Here is a 21,827-nt window from a genome sequence, read left to right on the forward strand (position 1 = left end):
GAGACGGCTAAACGGTTAGAATGTAGTTAGGTCCAAACTTGTTATAAGCATAACGAATCAAAAATCGGGGCATTATTAAAATTAATTAATATATTTTTATCGTAATCGAATCGAACGACCTAAAAAATAACGTCGTAAATAACAATCAAGACAGTTACATAAATTAATTCCAACCAAATGACATTTGATTTGGAGCTTTCGACCTTGGTTTTATAAAACCGATCATTATGTACAGGTTTGTTTGTTTTATAATAAAAATAACACTAGTTTTGTCTGCGACTTTTCCCGCTTGGACACATGAATAAGGCTTAGTAAGTAACCAACCGGCGGAGACATCTACAGCCGGATCTCATCGTTTTTGACTTCATAAACAATACCCATGTTATGAATTCATCCTGACTTAAATTAACGGCACTAAGTTATAGCTCTTGTTTATTCTGATGTATAATAATATACTGTAGAGTTTTATCAAAATCGGTTCAGTGTATTTGAGATGAAAGAACAAAAAACGTAGATACAAAACTCACGTTATTTCCTATTTATAAGTACGACCTAAAGAATCTGAATTTCCCCTTATATATGAGTCATTCTAATTACCTATATAAAATATAAACACCATCAAAACTAGCACAGCATACGGACTATGAAGAGGAAACGAGGAAAAAATCGCGTAACCCATAAATATTTTATTTCTCATTATTATTGATCGAGATATTCGTGTGATCGAAAGCTAAAAGGATTCTAACGAACACATCTTTTTAATAAATTCGGTAACTTTAGTGGAGATTAATGTTTGTCAACGTTTATGTAACTCGTAAACTAAGAAACTTCCCATCAATATTAAAATTAAATTATAACACATATAACATACGACAGGAGACGGTTGAAAATATTTTAACTTTCAGTTGAGATTGACGAAAAAAATTCGAATGACAGTTTGTTTGTACCACTGAAACTACTAAACTCTGTATAAACTATTGAACTTAGAACGTAATATTTATCAATAAATTATAAATTATTTAAGTAAGTAAGTATGTTAAATTTGGATGACTAAAATTCATTTTCAGTATTAAAAAAATTCACGTTCAGTAATAATGTCGTAAAAAACAGACATACATAATATAAAATAAGAGAATATAAATTCCGGAACTATTTCCTAACTCGAGAATCAAACCAGAACCCGTTTGCTAGTTCTCAGCAAACGCTCTTCCGTCCCGCTCTGTGTGTGTCTGTCTGTGTAGCGCCCTTACGTATAACACGGTGTCCTGTGAAAGGGAGGCCTATGTGTGAGTTATACAGGTATTGGTTCCTGAGTTGCCAACGAACGGACTCACCTACATTTTAGGTAATTCATTTATTTAATTTTATTTATTTTTTTCTTATCCACTATATTTGAAGTCTTTCATTGTCAATTATATTTTTTTTTCTATTTACCAACATATTTTTAAATTAGTTCCGATGAAAAAATTAAGTGATCGTATTACAAATATAACAATCGTACTAGGTGTGTATAAAGCATTTTAAGAAATGAAAAACAATTACATATTTCAGAAAAGAAAAGCCCAAAATATTGTTTATTTAATAAAACTAAAGATAATATTACGAAATCAAATATATATATATAAAATTAACCCAGGTATATAATGAAACATATATAAAACAGAAAACGCTGTATAAATTAGTCCAAATATTTTTAGGGTAAATAATTTTATAAGCTGGCAACACCGATTCCCAAGAGTCTACAACACGAATTTCTTGCCCCCAGTATTTGTCTCATGCTCGTCGTGTGTTGACGTATAAATCGTTTTTGTGAATACTGTTTTTGTGTTTGGTGTCATAGTGATTTAAAACATTCATATACGCCGCCATTAATTGAAAAGTAAGTAAACAAATATCTCCTTTTATACAATAAAGTCATGTCAGTAGCTGAAATCGTATCGACGGGGGTTTAAATTTTTAATGTCACAAGTATATCGATCAAATAAAACGTTATTAATTAATAATTGTAAATTCAGTATATATGTTTGTTGTTTAGGTACAATTTTAAGTTCAGTTAAATAACTCGGTTAAGTTATAGAAAGCTGTTAACGCAAGTGAATTTGTATAAACTTATGTTATGTGTGGAATTAGTCGAATATAGCTGGAAACGAACGGTCAAAAGCTCCTATAATTTTTATGTTCGCTCATTTTTAATTGTAAATTTTTGTCAGCCAAAATTTTCTAACACAAAATATATATTAATAACGTACTTTTAAATCTTATTATATCTTTTTTCAGCCTTAATATATTACATATATTTTTATATTTCTGTCAAATTAAAACCTTTTTTTTTTGGGAAATAATTTTTACCTCATTTGAAATTTTTGTTTAACAGAAACATAATATTTTATAAGACATTACGAGATTCTGAAATGTACTTGAGGTATCTCAGTATATGATAAAATGGACACGAGAATTGTTCCAATAACTGTATGTGTGTTTGTTGGTTACTAGGTTACTCATAAACTGAATATATATATATAAAAATACATAAGAGTAATAGTCCAAAAATGTTTATTTATCGATGCGTTGTAAGATTAATGTTGATTTCGTTCGTCCTGTGTGTTCGTTTGTAAGTCATTTGTCGTTTAGATTAATAGCCATTTATATTTAGCGTGTAATGACCGTCACAAAAGATGTATTTATTTTTAATTTTTTCTCGTTTTTCATCTTTAAAAACAATTTGATATTTATCTCAGACCTGTTTATTTATTGAGGTTTATTAATTTAAATAGAAGATTAATCCTATCGTTTAGGAAATGCTTCAAAATTTTGAATCGTAAATCGTTAAGGTCTCAAAATGTAAGCGTAATTGGACCTCTGTTATAAGTGCACCTAAATGTGGATCCTCTCGACACAACAGATACGGAACCCGCATCACTTGTCTAACATATTGTGTTGCATGCTTTAGATTTTATTATTGAAGTTATGGTCCAAAGATTATTCTTAATTAAAGGGTTACTCGGTTACGAATAGTTAAAAATCTCTATATTTAGATAAATACTATCAATATTACTAAAAGTATGACGAAAAAAATTATAAAATTTTTCTAAATATTTAGATTATTCGATTCTAGAACTATGGAATGAGAAGAGTATTATCGAAATCGATTCATGAGGAAGGTTTGTTTGTAAGAATATACAAATTGTAATCATCTTTTTCTCAAGTCGGTTAAATTGTTAAAGCGAACGAATGCTGACTTTATTTATTAGAATAATAAAGGTAACTCCGTTGAAATAAGTAGCTCAAAAGAAAGATGAGAACAAACACTAAGAATGACTAACGAACTTTAGGTTTAAATGTATACGTGAATACAAAAGTACACGTGAATAAAGACTTCGTTTGTATGAAACTTAGAACTGGCGGTGTGTAAGCAAACGAGGTTTCACGCTACAGGCTACGCAAAAGTACTGAGAATCAGTTCCTCTGAATTAAAAATAACATCAACTCATTCATACGCCGTTTGATAAGCGTGGGAAACCGATGTGTGATGGATTGATAGGTTATCAAACGGGTTGGTTAATATACATATGAAATGATAAAGGAATTGATAAAATTCTTTATTAACAGACACTTTATTCTCGATTTCCCCGTCTAAGATTCTCCAAAACGTCCGATGCAATTTTTTTTTTTTAATTTAATACTCACATTCTGCACGCGGCTTCACCTGCATGGACATTCCAAATAAATACAACAGGAAACACATAGTGTGTGCAAACACATATATGTTAAGCATAAGTCATCTATCGTGACACGTTACTAAACTACACTGATTAAATAGAGAAAATATATAATATATTACATTCTGATCTAAAGGCTATATTATTTAAGTCTCATTAAAAAAAAAATAATAATAATAACGCAGTGAAAGGGTCACAAACATTTACACCACGCATGTAAACTCTGTCTATACTATCGAGAGTAGTTTCATGAAAATCTGTCGAGCTGTCTTTGGATGAATGAACTAAGTCGTAACGTAATAAAGGTGAAAAAAAAAATATGAATGAAACCTTTCAAAATCTTATGCTCATTACCATTATCGGCTTAAAAATATTATTCGTACGTAAAATATTTAAGTATGTTACGGCTCTAGTTATTAATTATATTAATGTCTGTATGTGTTATGTGAAATTAACACAAAAATTACTAGAAACTAAGCATCAAGGCATAAATATTGTTCACTACATGTGATTAAATGAAACTAGTATTTTTCGGATATACTACGCGTATTTAATTATATGTGATAATATTATATTATTATTTTATTATATCGGATATTGGATGTGATCGCCACGTCTCGTCTGCCCGTGATCACGGTTGCTGAAAAGATACCGAAACGTCGGGATAATGTCGTTTTTTAAAATAATAAAATCCGCGTAGTTTATCCGAAAAATATTAGTTTCATTGAAATGAATAAAACTCGCGAAAATCTTAGATCTCATTTCACTACATGTTATTATAAGAAAATGCGATTTTTTGCTAACGAGGTCAAAAGGTTATTTGATAGCTCGATGAGAATAAATTGAATAGTAGTGTCTGTTTGTACGTAGACTGTTTGTTTCCGTATATCTCAGAAATTGCTGGGTAGATTTTGATAGGACTCTCACTGGCAGAGAGCTTATGTAATCAGAAGTGATTTAGGCTAGTTAATTTTTATGTATATATAAGAAAAAACTATTAAACTCGGACGAAGTCGCGAGCACAGCTACTAGTGATATAAACATCAATAACTTCCTGAGTTCTCGCTTCTTTTAGTAAGATACAAGATATTTACAAGACAAAACTTTAAGTATATAGTTAATTCTTTGATATCAACAAGCTTTTTATTAAAAAATGCTATATATTTACGAAATGATATTTAAAATTGTATAACTTTCTTAGACCTCATTTCCCGTCTAGACAGTACTTGGGCCTTGTAATTTGAAGAGGTAAAGTTGATAACATTTAAATTCCTTTCTTTGATAATCTATAACTAGTTTTTGAACGCTACTTCATCCGTGAAATGCATGAATGTGTTAAAACATGTCTGTAGTCTGTCACTACACGTCATATATAATACAACTACTGTGCCTTGATCCCTGGGGAAGTTCACCGAATTCCGGGATAAATTATAGCCTATGCCTTATTCTGATGTGTGAGCTAGAATTCTGTAACGTTTCATCAAAATCGGGTGAGTAGTTTTTGTGTGGAAGTGAAACAAACACTTTATTTATTGCTAATAGGAAGACTCATATTTTAATCAATTTAATATAATATCTTAAGTTACATCCGGCTAAAAACTTTTAATAATATACTTCTGTATCCTTACTACAAGTTAGGATCGTGACTATATACGCCGCGTTTTACGTTCCTCGTTCAATAACCTGCGGTAACACTGTAATTTAAGATTTATTAATGTAAAACTATTAACTCTCCGTATGTATAACGCATACTAGGACTAAGCATCTTATCATTTGTCTGTCACACAAGACCCTAGACCCTATTACAAATTTCTCATATCATCAAACTAAACAATATATAATTAGGGATACGTATGTATTGTTTGCAAAATTATAAATAATCTCATATTTTTTTTACGCTTTAAAATTTTATCAATACCTACATTTTATTAAATACTTCTTTGAAATAAACTATTTAAGTAAACTAAACACACGCTGTCAGTGAGTAGTCGATACGATTCCCTCTCGTGTTACGTTAATACAGCAACGCAATTAAATAGCCGCCATTCGTCGGACCTCCAGTCGATAATTTATGTAGATTCCCTGCACATCACTATTTGAACAAGTTATCTTGCTTGTGCAGTTGTTTTTAGTGATGTGACTGTATCGATTGTTACATTTATATAGTTTGTATCATGATTTGTTTTTTGTGCATACTTTAATTTGATTCATTTTACACACACAGTATTCGCGAGACGAAAAAAAATTTTATTATTCTGCAATCTGCAAGGCGAATTAAATGTTTTGTAACATAATTGAAAGAGACAAAACCTCTTCTAAATGAAATGATATCTATTGGTTGAACTGAAGAACTATCGATAACGACAATCGATATGTCCACATCACTATATGTATGCATGTTTGTTCACTGCTAACGAGAACACTAATCTGTTACTGTCACACATCTGATACAGTTTGTTATATCAACAAAGATGTCGCCAAATAACTTTCTGATGATTGTTAATATGCGTTTATTTTACCGTCACGCTCGCGTCTGTATACATCTGTATACATCTGTATATATCTGTATACATCTGTATACATCTGTATACGTGAAACTCACATTCTATATTCCCCTGTAATGTAATTCAGCATCGGTTCCTCTTATTTACTAACCAGCTTTCGTCTTCAAACTCTTCATAAAACATAAATACGTTTCCTTCTCAGTATGACTGAAATTTGTACAAGGGGTCCTATATAATAATTTTCTTATGACGACACTATAACAATATACGCAGCGCTTTTAAAAAGATTCCATGCCCGCATTTTTATAACATAATTCATTGAAGTCGCTATTGTTTTCAGCATTCCATGTTAAATAATTTGCCTTTATAATAGATTAGGCTTAAAATAACGAACGTAATGATAAAATACAGAGATTATTGCTTGAAAGGAAATAAGTTTCAAAGACAACTGACGCCTTATTTCTCGGAGACGCCACACAAGGCTTCACCACTTTGACAAGCCTGTTATTTTAGTTGCCACAGAATTTCCTACAAAAGAATTACCTCTATCAAAAAGTTATGTCACAAACAAAATATTATATTGTATTTTTAGCACAATTTTTTATTTATTTTGTCCTAATATTTGTATGATGTAAAATTCTTCGAACCTGCTACCTCTGGTTTATCGCATCCTAGTTGCTTCGCCAACTAAGCCATCGTGTCCAGACACGTGATCACATATCTCACCTTATATATATATATATATATATTTGGTTTTTCTAAACTATAATTTTATAGTACATTCAAGATAGAAACAAAAAGATTTAAACCTCCTAGTTATTAGACATTATTATTTAATTTTCTTGATTAATTGAAAACATTTTTATATGCACTTAATACTGTTATGGAGTGACTTTTGGCCAGTTGAGTTACATGTAGCATATCACTGTGAGAGTTTACCAGGAACTTGTAACACTGCTTCCTGAACATTCAGAAAAAATATTGCTTAATAATGCTTCCAATACTGAGAATCATTTAAGATCCCATACATTGTTGTATATCAAATGTTAAGGTGTGTTCACACATTCGAGCTAAAACTAACTAGTCTAAACACAATTAAGGTAATGTAAGGTTATTGTGCAAATGCTTAAAATGTAAGCTGTAAAATGGTAGAGCTTTACGATTAACGAGGGAGTAGGAAAAACGAGAGCGGCGGTGTGGAAAACGTAAATGAAAATGAGAAGCGTAAAGTGTTTGTAAATTCCTAAACACTACTACTAAAAGGATGCTCCAAGTATCTATATAATTAATATACATTATAAATCACTATAGTTTATATAAAATTCTTAAAAACAGTATTCGCAACATCTCCAAAACTCAACAACAAACTGACTAACATCTTAGAGCGCATCTCAAACACCAATCGTAAGTTAATATATACATATAATACAAGTATCAGGTAAAATTCAACGTACAGACGAACAGAGGGATTATTACTAACCCTTGTGACAACTATATGAGATACGTGAAGACGTCTCATTGTCAGTATTAACGATTTTGAAGGAAATAGTTATTCCAGACAGTTATAATGGGCTTGGATGTTTGAAATCATTTTATGAGTTATAACTCCTAAATATAATCTTGGTGATATAGATATAGATGAGACTAGATGAGTATAGATGTAATTATATATTACTTTCTAGATTCACTGGAATTATAAAAAATTTAATGCGAACTTTGTGCCGTATTTATAATATGAATATGATTTGGGATTTGATGCGGAATATAAAATTTTATTTTTATAGATATAAATAGATAGATACACAGATTGATCGGTATTATTACCCTTAATTTAGTGGTGGGCTGGAGGTTGAAGGCCCGCCTCTCACACGTGAGGGCGCGGGTTCGAAACCGGGCAAGTACCAATGTGATCTTTTCCGAGTCATATGTACTTTCTAACAGTATTTAGACATCACTGACAGACGGTGAAGGAAAACATCGTGAGGAAACCTGGTCTTATAATTTCAAATTATAAGATTGAAATCGCCGACCCGTCTTGAGCAAGCGTGGTGATTAATGCTCTAACCTTCTCCAAGTGGAGAAGAGGCCTTTGCTCAGCAGTGGGCTCCTATAGGCTGATGATGATGATGATGATGATGATTACCCCATTTTGCATAACACACAACGTATCTAGTAAATATTGCATTCATAAAGACTCGCATATAGTAACATAGTTAGGATCAGAAACGAGACGCTAATATGTGACAATGAAATCTATCATACGGGAGCTAACCACTATAAGACAAATATAATAAAATTATTGATATAAAACAAAAAAATTAATAACCAATTTCACGTACCTACTTTTCTATATAAGTTAATTTTTTTTTAAATATATTGTCGTTCCAAGCATCAGGTTTAGACTGCCTAGCTCAGTACAGTAACTTATTATTTTTGAAACCTTCAATTAACTCTTTATATTCACTGCCTGCTGGAGGGTGGAACCGCCCTCTAGATTGACGTGAGTAGCTTTTATAACAGCTCCTCGGTGTAGCGTAAAACTTCAAGCCAAAACCCTTCCCATAGATCCTCGATCAAACGTATGTCCAATTGAAAACAATACATTACGCACGACAGGTCGCTTTTCAAAACCTGTACATCCGTTTCAATAGATTTTTAGCTGACATAATATTTTTATTTACACAATGTCAAATTTAAATTGTGATTAAATTCTCTTAAAAAAAATAATTATGCCACTTAATGAATAATTTAAATTTTTTAACTGTTATAAATTTTGTTTAACATCCCGACTAACTATAAACTGTCAACTGGGTGAGTTTCAACTTTAAAGACGTAATTTTTTTAGGACTCAATTCAAATCTAGAATATTACGAGAAAATAACGCTGATAAAATTACGTGAATATGAAAAAATTATAATCTTAAAAAAAAGCTTTCACAGTGAAAGGCTTGAGGCAGATTTTGTTTATAGATAGTATAATGAAGTACGTACAATGTCACCCGCTGTTTTAACTGCTCTGAAATATTTGTAGCACAACAAACTTCACAGTTAGCGGTCACTGCTAGTTTTAATAATGGTTCAAATTTAACGGAAATTTATTTAAAACAGTCAATGAAAAGGAAATAATCTTTTTATTAATTCAAAATATGAAATTACTTCTGTCCTAAATCATATCATATATATATATGTATATATATATATATATATATATATATATATATATAATATTTTAAATATTAGTAGCCTTACCAATGTTGACTTGATATTGATAGATAATTCTGGCTCTTGACGTAATTTTATGAATCGAAAACTACAGAAACTTAGTATGTAGTGTAACAAGGAAAACTTGGATTAAGGATACTATTCAGTAACTTTACATTACTTATATTTAAGAGATTTCCACCGATATATTGTTGCGTCATATCTCTGGAAGCATAAAGCGAAGAGGTTTGAAATGTGGTAGCAATATTCCTTTCGACAACTACAGGTCACCTAAGAAAGAATTTTACTAGATTCCACCCACAAGGCAAGTTGCGGGGTGTGAAAAAAAATCCGTTTTTCAAATAAGGTTCCTACACTCCACGTTTGATAGGAATCTTCTGTATGTAATGTAGAATTTTAGCTATGAGCCAATTTTATAATAACTCGTCCCCATTGGCGATGAAAATGTTGAACCGTATTTTATGCTTCACAGAACTTGCTGGTGAAGAATAAAAATACCATCAATACATCCACAGTCATTCGATATAATTTAAATCCCAACTAAGGACATGTGAAGAGAGATCCTAATATAGCATATAATGCAAAGATTGTAACACAAACTGCCAAACTTGTCGACGAATACTCGATCAACTCGCAAAGCTATGACGTTAGAGAAAAAAAAATTTTAGTTACAGAAAAGAATACTAACCTAAGGTAGTCTTTCACGTATAGAAGATTTTAGCCTCACAAAATTATCTATTTGCGTTATAACTGAGTTGACAAACTCAAATGACTCTCTCCTCTCTGTGCGGGTTTAAAATCTCTTCCACATCCAATTATTCCAACGAATACCTTCCCGAGTAAAAACAATTGCCCGCTAATACTGTTGTCACGTATAGTGTTATTTAGTGCTGTGCTATATGTCGATGATTTCAACCCCTTCCCTATTCTACATACATTAATATTATTTTATTTTATTTAATCAAATTGTTACCTCCTCGAAGTTATTTGGATAAAATATAATTACATTTAAAAGTCATTTCGTTTACGATTCAGAATTTTTGTTGAAAAGAATTTATATTAAATCATACGATTCTGAATCGGTAAATAGTTATACGCTGAACGATTAAATGTTTTCATTGACTTTGAGACGTGAGCTCGCATTTCAATGAGTCCTACATACCTTGACGCCATAACGGTTTTTGTTAAAAAAACCGATAAATCAAATAAAATAGATCATTATTTATCTTTTACATACTACATGTAAACACTAATTTAATACACATAATTTAATTTGAGTTGAATATTGTTAAAATAATCGATATCTAATAAGTCACATCACTAGAAAACAAATATTGATGTATCGCCAGTCGAAGCTCTCGTCAGACAGCATTCAAGACTCGCTGGTGTTAATTCACAGCATATTGGAACTTAAAATGTGTTTTAAAATAAAAATAACACAAGATAACACAATAATGTCACAGTCAAGAAAATGTTTTGACATTGTTCTATACCAACGAGTGTGATATATGTCTCTGTGCTTGTGAGTTTTGAAACTACGTATGTCTATTTCAAATATTATATATATATATATATTTATATAATATGTCTATTTCACATATTATTATTTTAAATAAAGTTTCGTGCTGAGATTTTAATGATTGAGGAACTAAACGACATAAAGGTCTCCGGATACAACGCGTTTCTTAAAACAGACACTTCCATCTCGTCTGTCCGTGATCACGGTGGCTGGAAAGACATCGAAACGTCGGGATTATGTGAAAATAATTTAATAAGAAACGCTTAGTATCCGAAAAACTTAGTTTCATTTAAATGAATACTCGCGGAAGTGAGTGTTAGATCTATATAGATATTCAAAATATTACGTAATATATATATTAAGAAATTAAATGCTAGAACAATATTTTTTTTTAACAACATACTATATAGTTAAAAGTTACACGCTCTTTGTGTTTGTGATAATCAAGTATATATTTATTTTTCATCGTTATGCTTACCCTAAGTTACATCGTCACTGCATACGGGGAAGTTAACAGTTTGACATTCCAAAATGCTCACTTATATTAACGTATTACTGAACGAGGAACGGGAAACGCTTCGTCTGTAGTGTAATGCAAACTTGTACTAAGCATACTGAATTAAAAGTTAATAATTTTGCGAGCTTGTAATACGGAGTAACTTATGACAATAGGGTTTTCACTATGAGTCAGTATTAAATTCAACAATTTTCATTTCGGTTACGTAATTGAGTTTTATCTACGGATTCCTTTGCGACCTTCACTATGTGTGATGTGAGTAAGTTATTGCTTTAAAATGTAATAACTTTTTTATAATATTTTACCATATTTAGCATTATCAAAGTCTCTTAATGTTTTCGTCTCGCTTGCCCGTGATCACGACTGTTGTAAAGTAATCGAAATCTCGCGAAAAAATAAAATAAGAATCACCGTGCGGGTGCCGGGTCCATCGTTGCAGGAGAGGAGCTTCAACAGTGCCTAGGACTTGACCCAGCTGTAGCTTTAAGGGGTCCCTATCTGACCCACGTCGAGGATTTTGAAAGTTACAACGTATATAATATGAACAAGCGAAAATTTAAAACATCCTTAAAAAATATCATGTCCAAAATCATTATTTATTGAAACATTCAACAGGGACACGTAATACGACATTACATGAACTGGAAATGGCGAAAATTCTCTAATATCACCTAAAAAAATGCTTTCAAATTGTAATTTTTAAATCCGATGCGTCGTTAAAGTGATAGCGTTTATGGCGCGGGTTTACAGCCGGGAATTGAACCCTGACTTCATCTTATAAATTAATCAGCGCTGACACACAACAATTGCTGGCAGTCGACAGTCAAGTGAACTGTTATAATGTACAAGTATTATAGTTTTGATTTATTACGACAAAACTATATTCTAAACCTCGGTTTTGCTCTCGTATCTCTGATTTTTTTTTTGGTTTAAAATATCCTGTCTTCCTCAATGCCTGTATACCTTATATAGACTTAAATAAAGTGAATTTTAATTAATTTTACCCTAATTAACAAACGTACTAATATTGTATTAGTTATAAATCAAATAAATTCTGTATAACTTCTACGAATCACAGAATTCTTTCACTTCACACCCACTATCTCATTTAATTCGTTAATTTTTTATACATTTGTAAGTTTATCTTAATAGATTTATTTAAATTTTTTTTTAGGTAATGAACAACATAATGATATACGAAATTTTCTCGTGGTCATATTAAAACAAAACTAAGTGTTTGAGATACTACGCGGTTTGTATGACAGACTACTTCATCTCGTCCCGTATCACGGTTGCTGTTAACTGTAAGGGAACCGAAACGTTAGTATTATGTAGATATACAATAATAAGAAACGCTTAGTATCCGAAAAACTTTGTGAAAAGTGTAAAATATTATGATTCATACTGAATGTGTCTGAAATATCTCCAAAAGATGCAATCTCCGCTCCGCAGAGACAAATTCTCACAGAGGTGGACAAATCTTAGTTGTGAAATGTGTTAGAACATACACGCTCGTACATTAAAACAAAACATCTGCTCTCCCACGTTAATATTTACATGATAATTGTATGTTTGAGTTCACACGTCCAAGATTCTCAAATACAAAAGTAGTTAAGAGACGTAACGAGATAGATCACAGATTATATGATCGAAAGAATCAAATCTTTACTATAAACTAACTAGCTTAGATTATTATTTATCTGTTGTAATTTGCGTGTTATAATAGACAACCTCCTTCGTGTTTTTTTTCTACATATCGACATTGGCATAATCCCTCAATTCAAGTATCGATAAGGGTAGACCATACAAATTATCATATAAAGTATTAGTACGTATTTGATAAGCATGAGGGCGCGGGTTCGAAACCTGGCAAGTACTGGTGTGATTTTATGTACTTTCTAAGAGTAGACACCACTGACAGCGGAAAGGGTGGGAACGGGGAAAGGCTTCTGTGAGAGGTTGGTACCTCCCCGCTCGAGCCAGCCCATGTTCGTGCTGTGGTAACTTGACCACGGATAGGATTCTCTCACCTGGATTTATAATTTCAAATTCCAAGTTTGAAATCGCCAATCCGCCTTGAGCGAGCGTGGTGGTTAATGCTCTAACCTTCTCCATGTGAGAATCTTTTCTTCCTTTGCTCAGCAATGGGTTCGGATACGCTGATGATGATGATTGGATAAGCATTGAATGAGGAACATGAATCTCAACATAAACATAGGACATATCATTTCAAACGAACTTTAAAAACCGCTCTTTTCTTTTTCCTTTCATTATACGTGAAAAAATGCAGTATCAATAATATGCATATAGAATACATGCAAATCAATCAATATATAAATATGCACATGCAAGTGATACTAGTGTTGCATACGCATATTTGCGTAAATAACTGAATTCCTGAAGTGTTTACGATCTCAGCGTTTCCTTTTTCTGGTCTCTAGTTCTGTTGCACGTTTTCACATGATGTATTTATCCGGCTTTGTCCGTATTTTTTATTTTAAAATAACTATTAACCATTTTAATATGTTTTTGGTTATAAATATAAATAATGTTTTTATTTGACAAAGTCTTAAGATTTGAAGTATTTTTTAATGTAGAGAGGTCCTTAGAATAAGAATACTCTCAATATATATAAATATATATATGTCTGTGTGTGTGTGTATTTATCTACGTATGTATGTGTCACCTAAAATTCTTTTTTTTTAATATATCATACAAGAAAGTTACACTAAAGTATACATCACAATAACCGATAATAAAAACTATCGATTCAATATTAACATGGTCAGAGAGCTTTTAGTTTTATTGCGCTATAAAGACGATAAACCCGACCTTCAGCTATCGACTATCGATAAACAAACAGCCTTATCGTGTCACATCACTAAATTAATATTTACATGTCAGTGTGTCGAATATTTCTTAAGATATGTTGTCATTTTTGTAATTTTTTTTTATGTAAATCATATACATCTATCTATATCATACCTTCATCCATTGATACTTTCATTCATTAACTAGTTTTGCCCCGCGATTTCGTCCGCAAACTCAGGTTTAGAAAAGTATAACCGGCTCATCGAACATTGTTCCGTCTTAGAGCCAGTAAATAAGTTTATTTTTCGTCTCCAGATTCTAAGCTAGTTTCCCACCAAATCTCATCTGCCAGTACCCGTTCTTGAATTATAAAAAGTGTAGCTAACACGACTTCTACATACACTAAGTTCGGTAATTCGTGCCAGTTATTCCGCTGTGGAATGCATCACCAAATTAAAGGTCACAAAATGGCCGCTCGCGTTACATATATCTCGTATTATCTATATCGTTGTTGTTTAAATCATAATAACATAGGTTACTTGGCAATCACCTAAATCATTAGCGAGGGTCGTTAAAATTGTCCGTAGTTACTTTATTGATGCACTAACAATAGTATTAATTATCACTTAATAGACTGACGGCGCCGTGCTAAGGAATCCTACAAACTACACGTCTGCGTACACGGGGTGCGGGACAGAGATTTTGATTATTTTTTACTATCCATATAAATAACATTCTCTTTAACGATAAGGGCGTCAAGATTCTACATTACGTCATACAATCCAAGTAGTTGTTAATCTAAGGGTTTGTTATCAAGAATATATTTTTGTTATAAAAATGTTGTTCGGTTCTTTAACTTGTACAATTAGTTGTGATCAATCGATACTCGATAAGAAAAAATACAGAAAATATTGTATTTTTTTTTCAATAATTCCTTGTAGCTGCTAACCTGAGTGGACTCGAATGTTGCTGTTATACCTACTCATTTTGTAAGTTACCTAACTCTTGACCTTATACTTACACAATACATCAAATCTAAACAAGATAATATAACAGAATTGAATGACTCAGAAGCTTAACAGTTACCGAGACTTTGTGTGAATTGATTTGAGATTATTCCTTATAATATTTTAAAATCTCAACATTGGTGTTAATCTTTGTATGAGATAGACCTAGCAAAGAAATTTTCTCCAGCTCTCAACTATAAATCATCAATAAAAACCATCGAAAATATCTTTAAAGATAATTAAAGAAAGATAATAAAAGGTACACTTAATGAAATCTTAACAAATCTTTTTTTTCTCTATAAAACGTCATTGCCATCCAATTACGATAAAGATCACGACTCCCCCCAATTATTCAACTAATTCATTAGGGTTGTCACAAGTTGATACGATGATATAACCATTTTAATTTCATTTATCAGACGCCTGAATACAAAATATTAAATAATATTCATAATTCCAACCGATCGTTGTTTGAGATATTAATTTTACAGTCAGGAGGCAGCCCTGTGTCCGAGGAAAAGTTCGGGTCCGCACCTTGTGGGACCCTCGGCAATAAATCACGGTGTTTTAAATTGCCACATAGAGATCGTAAATTAAAAATATCTGGTCCTTAACATTAACAATAAATAAGAGATTTGGATTCCAAAGTCTTAATAGAATTTATATGAAAAATATATTTTTTAATAGCCTTATATATATAGATATATATATGTATATACTTCATCTGCTTTAAGATGACGAAATAAGTGAAAATTAAATATATATATATATATATATATATATATATTATTAATGTCAAAGATTAAATTATATTTATATTCGCAAAACCTAACTTGTCTTATCTGTTTTACGGACTACATTATTTAAAAGTCTTATATATATATAAAGCACTTTAACTTTGAAAATGTTTTTCATATATATGTGAAACTTGAAAAAAAAATTAAAGTTTTTTTTTACCTTATTTCGTGTTTTTAAAGCAGATGAAGTTATCTATTAGACGATTCGCGTAAACGTAATTTTAATAAAAAAACACTGGAAATTTCGAAGAATAAAATATTCCAGGACTGAAATCATAAAACAATTATGTTGCATTTATATTAAATAAATTTAAAATTAGACGATCAAACTTCTCATCATTCCATGGGCTCACCGTGCGGGTGCCGGGCCCACCGTTGCAGGGAGAGGAGCTTCAACAGTGCCTGGGACTCGCGACCCAGGTGTAGGTTTAAGGGGCCCCTAACTAACGCGCGTTAAACGCCCACCTCCACCGTCCAAGCTCCTCTCTACCTAACCAAAATTGAAACGAACCTACTAGGGCTGCCTACGAAGTACGTTCCAAGAACGAATTGCTGTTGGTCCTGATTGGTTTCTCCCCGAGTTAAATACAGTAAATTATGCAGACAAAGTCGCGGACAAAAGTATAAAGAAAATCTCAATTGATAGTTCGTAAACCACCTTAATATTTATAGAACTGTTAGTAACATTGAGTCTCGGACACACGATTTATTTCATTTTGATGAAACGAATGATTACTTTCTCAATTATAATCTAGGATCCAGATTAATCTGACGTATTTACTGTACTATAAGTGTGACTTGACGTTAATACGGATAGTTTGAGCGTAATATATTAATGTATTGTTAAGTTTTTGTCTATGCGATATTACATTAAGTATGTAACGCATCGAACGCGTGTGGTATTTAACTTGATACTATCAGTTTGTATGTTTTCACTTTATAGGGCGTATAAGGTTTATTACTAAGAACCTTAGTATTTTATTTCGACTAAATCAATCAATCTTAAGGTTACACATTTTACTTGTAATTTAATTTTTATCTATACTTTAATTAAATAAACGGACGCGGTGAGACAAAAAAATATATGCTTTATATTAACGTATTTAAAAATATGTATGTATTTTTTTTATTTAGGTTAAGTGACCTGAGTGCATTTCACACTTGGATGGGTGATCGAATCGGGCGGCCGAAAATACTTTACTCCAGAACTTGGACAATTATTACTCTGTTCTGAAGTCTCATAACTCACAAGACTAAGATAAAACGCAGAAGATTTAATATCTTCAGGATATAAATAATATAATATAATAGCAATATTTAAAATAATCACAAAATGTTACAAACGTACATTAAAATCATTAATTTTGTATATATATTTTTATCGACAATCTATCTGTTTTGGTATACCCTTAATACAAGTTCGCATTACACAACACACGAAGCGTGTAACATTCAGTATTACGTTAATACTAGTGAGGATTCTGTAAATTCTCCGTGTGTAGTGACGGTCAAACTTGGGGTAAGCATTATGAATAACGTGGGTGTTTATGTTAAGGTATTCTCAGGGACTACACAGACCGACATATACCTGTACATTTATTTGGAGATTGGAAAGTAGGTTACATTGGTAAATGATCTCCTGAGATCGTATTACAGAGAGCTGATATCATTTTTGTAATATTTCGTTAAATTTTATTATGCCTCTTTATGTAACTTTAGACCTCATTAAAAGGGACCAGCCAACATAAGTTGGATTCCGTATATATATATATATATATATATATATATATATATTATATATATATATATATAAATTGTAGTGTACGTGTGTATGTCACTGGACTCCTCGGCTGGACCGATTTTATGATTTCTTTTGTACACATTTGTGTTGCGCCGAAGATGATTTAGATTCACAAATGATCTCGACAGATGGCGCTGCAGTCGGCATCTAGGTTATGTAACATAAAGAGGCTTCAACGTATGTTACTATATGTATCGTTTTAACATACTTAGGTATACATTTGTCTATGATAGCAACTTTGATTTTCACGCAAACGGAGTCGTTGGCAATATCTAGATAAATATAAAAATAAACAAAGTTATCATGTTTATCTTATAACAGCTCCTGTCATTATTAATTTTATTGATATTCTTTGTGAAATTATCGTTTCAAATTTGGTTAGGTAGAGAGAGGAGCCTGGACAGCGGAGGTGAGCGTTTAACGCGCGTTATATAGGGCCCCTTAGACCTACACCTGGGTCGCAAGTCCCAGGCACTGTTGAAGCTCCTCTCCCTGCAACGATGGACCCGGCACCCGCACGATGAATCCATGGAAAGCTGAGAGGTTTCTTCTCTGTACATCATGGTTCATGAGATACGCTCATGTTATAAGTGTACAGACGGACGATCAGTACTCTTAATAGAACAGTCCCGATTTATATTTTGAGTAAGTAACGTAACCTACGTAAAACAATTTACACTTTTTAAACATTAAAAAGGACAACTGCACGTTTTTTGTCTCAACCAACGAATTCGATTTGGGTAGATCAGTGAGTGACTTAAATGTCAATTATTTTCTACCTGATGGAAAGGCTGCAGTCATGATTAAGGCTTTGGATCTTCAAATCATCATACGACCTAATCAACAATGTCTGTTATCTTAGAAGGCATTCAGTCTTTCACTCACGTACGAGACAGAATCTTCGTTGAATCTAACCCCCAACTAAAGCCCATCTGTTATACGTTCAAGAATAACTAACAAAACTATTTTTATAATTAAAGTGTTTCGTTAAATAAAACTAATAATTTCGTATTAGTGTCCATATTTTTTTATTTTTCTACACACTCCCGACGTTCTGGTTACTTCCCAGCAACGTGATCACGGGCAGAGGAGATGAGAGCGTGTGTCAAAAACGCGTAGCATCCGAAAGCCTTTGCTTCATTTTAACGAGTACATAAATCTTAGTTGTCATTGCTAGCATTTTCTCACCTCCTTATAATAAACAAGGGCACAAGTTTCAAAATTGATAAATATAATTCCTTAAAACAAGCATTAATTATAACTATTTTTTGTTATTAAAAATATATTTTTCAATTTATCTACATTTTAGATATATGTAATAATCTTCTAAGCTAATATTACTGGATACAAAATGCGATATAAATTAGTCTTATGACCCTTAATACAAGTTCTCGCCTCCAACTCACACACCGTCGTTTTCATTGTTTCTCATCCACATTCGTTTATTTTATTTAAATTTATTTGATAGATTATCAAAAGGCCATATTTGTTGATACTTAATTAAAATTTTAATTAACAGTGCCGATTGCTCAATTAGAAAAGTGACTTGAAAACGACATCCCAGAGATCACAGGTTCAATTCGTTCGTGTCTAAGAATTTTTGAATTCCAATTTAAGAATTAGCTTAACATTGCATCGATATTTATAGTCATATATTATTCTTGCTCCATATAAACTAATCTCCACACTAATTCCTTTAAAGATGCTGCGGTGATCTCAATCATCGCGTGTTTGTTTTGGACCGACTCTTGACGAGCACGTCTCATTTTTTCACAAATATAGATCACTAACTGTGCCCGAGATTTGGTCGTTTAAATTTTTTTGTTATTTATACAAATAATACTGTAATAAAATTAATCTAAAGTCGTCTTACGTCTGCCGTCTAAGAAGATTTTTCTAGTAAATAATCTTAGTTAATCATTCCATCAAATCGGAAGGTATCAGGCGCTAACAGCCTTAATGATGCTAACCTATACAATACACTCTAATTGTTAGCATAAATGTTCCTAATTTAAATATTTTTTCCCATGAGCTTCTGGAATGTATTAACTGCTTCTTCTGGACCTGGATAACCGTTTTGACCAAAAATAACACCAATATTATAATACAATCGACAATATATATGAGGTTTGCTATGTCCGTAAACATTTAAGACTTAAATCTGAGATTTAGTGTAATTTTACAAAAAAAATCTATAATAGGAGAGATGTTACATTTTTTTTAATAAACGCAACTATCAGATGATTGTACAAAAAGAAAAATGTCGTAGTTACACTTGATGGAGGTGAGTGAAATCGGGTTTAAAGTCCTGTCTAATTTAGTAAATTTTTAAGTGGTAACACTGATAAACACAAAAAATATTCTCTCTATTTTTAACCCGCTGTCTTTGGACTGGTATGTTTAAACTAACTGCTCGTTTTTTTACATTTTCCGCTGGCTAGCTTCATCGGGATTATTTTTTTCGTTGTAACTCAACACCACGAAATTTTATCGGGGGATTAGGAGGTTTTTTAGCCTTCGCTTCGTTTAAACTGGGATACCAAATTCTAACTGACAGGTTTCAATGTAAAATTTTAAGTTTTTTTAAGCAAAACTAATATGCTTAGTACGCGTTCGAATCCTTAAATCACATTTAACGATATCCAATTTCACATTCACAATCTACGTTAATACTTTACAGTGTAAAGTATGCAAACTCGTATTACGGATATATGAAAAATATACTTAGATCATAAAGAAAAGATTATTAAGAAGAAATAATAACTGTCATTATATGACATTTAAGTGAGATAGTAGGTAATTAAACTACCAAAATTAAATAAAATTTCTTATCAAACAAATTATTTGATCTTACGGATGATAAATATTGCGTGAACAGTTACGTAAATTACATAAATTTTTTGAGAATATATCACAAAATGATTAGTTTAATGTACGAATGAATTAAATGTAAGTTTGTATATATGAAAATTTAGTTCTGAATCATTAGGCTGGGATATTTAGTGAGGCATCTTATACATACAAATTTTTATCCTAATTTTAGTCGAGAGTTTAAATTTTAAAGGGCTTTAGTTATAGTTGATTTAACCAGCTCAGTTAGATGGACGGGATTAACAATCGCATCAAGACGCCGGCCGACCCTCGCCGGGAACTTCCCCCACATATTTGCACTGTTCTATTTAAATAAAAAAAATGCAAATTGTAGTATCTATTTTTTCAAAAAAGAGAATAAAATTACAATAATAATATAAGTGAAAGATTTAAATAATATAAAAATTATAAAACCGTCAAAAGTATTCGCCATTTTGTTTTTGCAAGTACTGACAACTATTTCGTGTTGCCTGTATATAAAATACATTACCATTTTTTTTTTATATTTGGTGCATTTTGGTGAAAATGATCCCATATACAGCCTTAACTTCTGACGAATCGTAAGTGAATTCAATTCTGTATCTAGGTTAATGTAATATGTCCCTCTCTAAAGCCCTTGTTATCAAAGGGGGGTACCGCGAACCCCAGCATCACGCAGGTTGGGGACAGAATTATATATTCAAATATTTATTATTGTTTACATAAAGAGTTTTATTTTCATGTATATATGTGATTGTGACAAGTCATATTTTTTATCTAATGTATTAACTTAAAAAATACGAGTAGAAAGTTGGAAGGACTTTTATTTTTGTGAAGGACTGTTACTTGATATATTTGTGTGTGTGTGTGTGTGTGTGTGTGCGCGTGTGTGCTCGTGTGTATTACCAGTTAATCTTTGCTAAGTCCAGCGGCTAGACTTACCCTCATGGGCTAAATAAAAACTCACCCCAGCCCTTTTTCCCATCGTGCATTTTAAATTAAACCTTATTTAATTCTATTTTAGTTTAAAATGTCCTGAACTCGATCAACACTCGCCGGTTCCCAGCGTTGGAATTTACTC

At 31.8% G+C, this 21,827-nt stretch overlaps 1 protein-coding gene across 2 annotated transcripts in view; it reads left to right on the plus strand.

Moving 5' to 3' along the window:
- The first annotated feature begins 1,772 nt into the window (after positions 1 to 1,772).
- LOC116776774 (protein slit) overlaps positions 1,773 to 21,827 on the plus strand; it is a 72,193-nt gene continuing 52,138 nt past the window's right edge. For both annotated transcript variants that reach the window (XM_061529207.1, XM_061529208.1), the window contains exon 1: positions 1,773 to 1,879. The gene's annotated coding sequence lies outside the window, so the exon portion shown is untranslated. The remainder of the gene's footprint in view (positions 1,880 to 21,827) is intronic.

This window comes from Danaus plexippus (assembly GCF_018135715.1).
Source record: "Danaus plexippus chromosome 29 unlocalized genomic scaffold, MEX_DaPlex mxdp_37, whole genome shotgun sequence".
Taxonomy (NCBI): Eukaryota; Metazoa; Arthropoda; class Insecta; order Lepidoptera; family Nymphalidae; genus Danaus; species Danaus plexippus.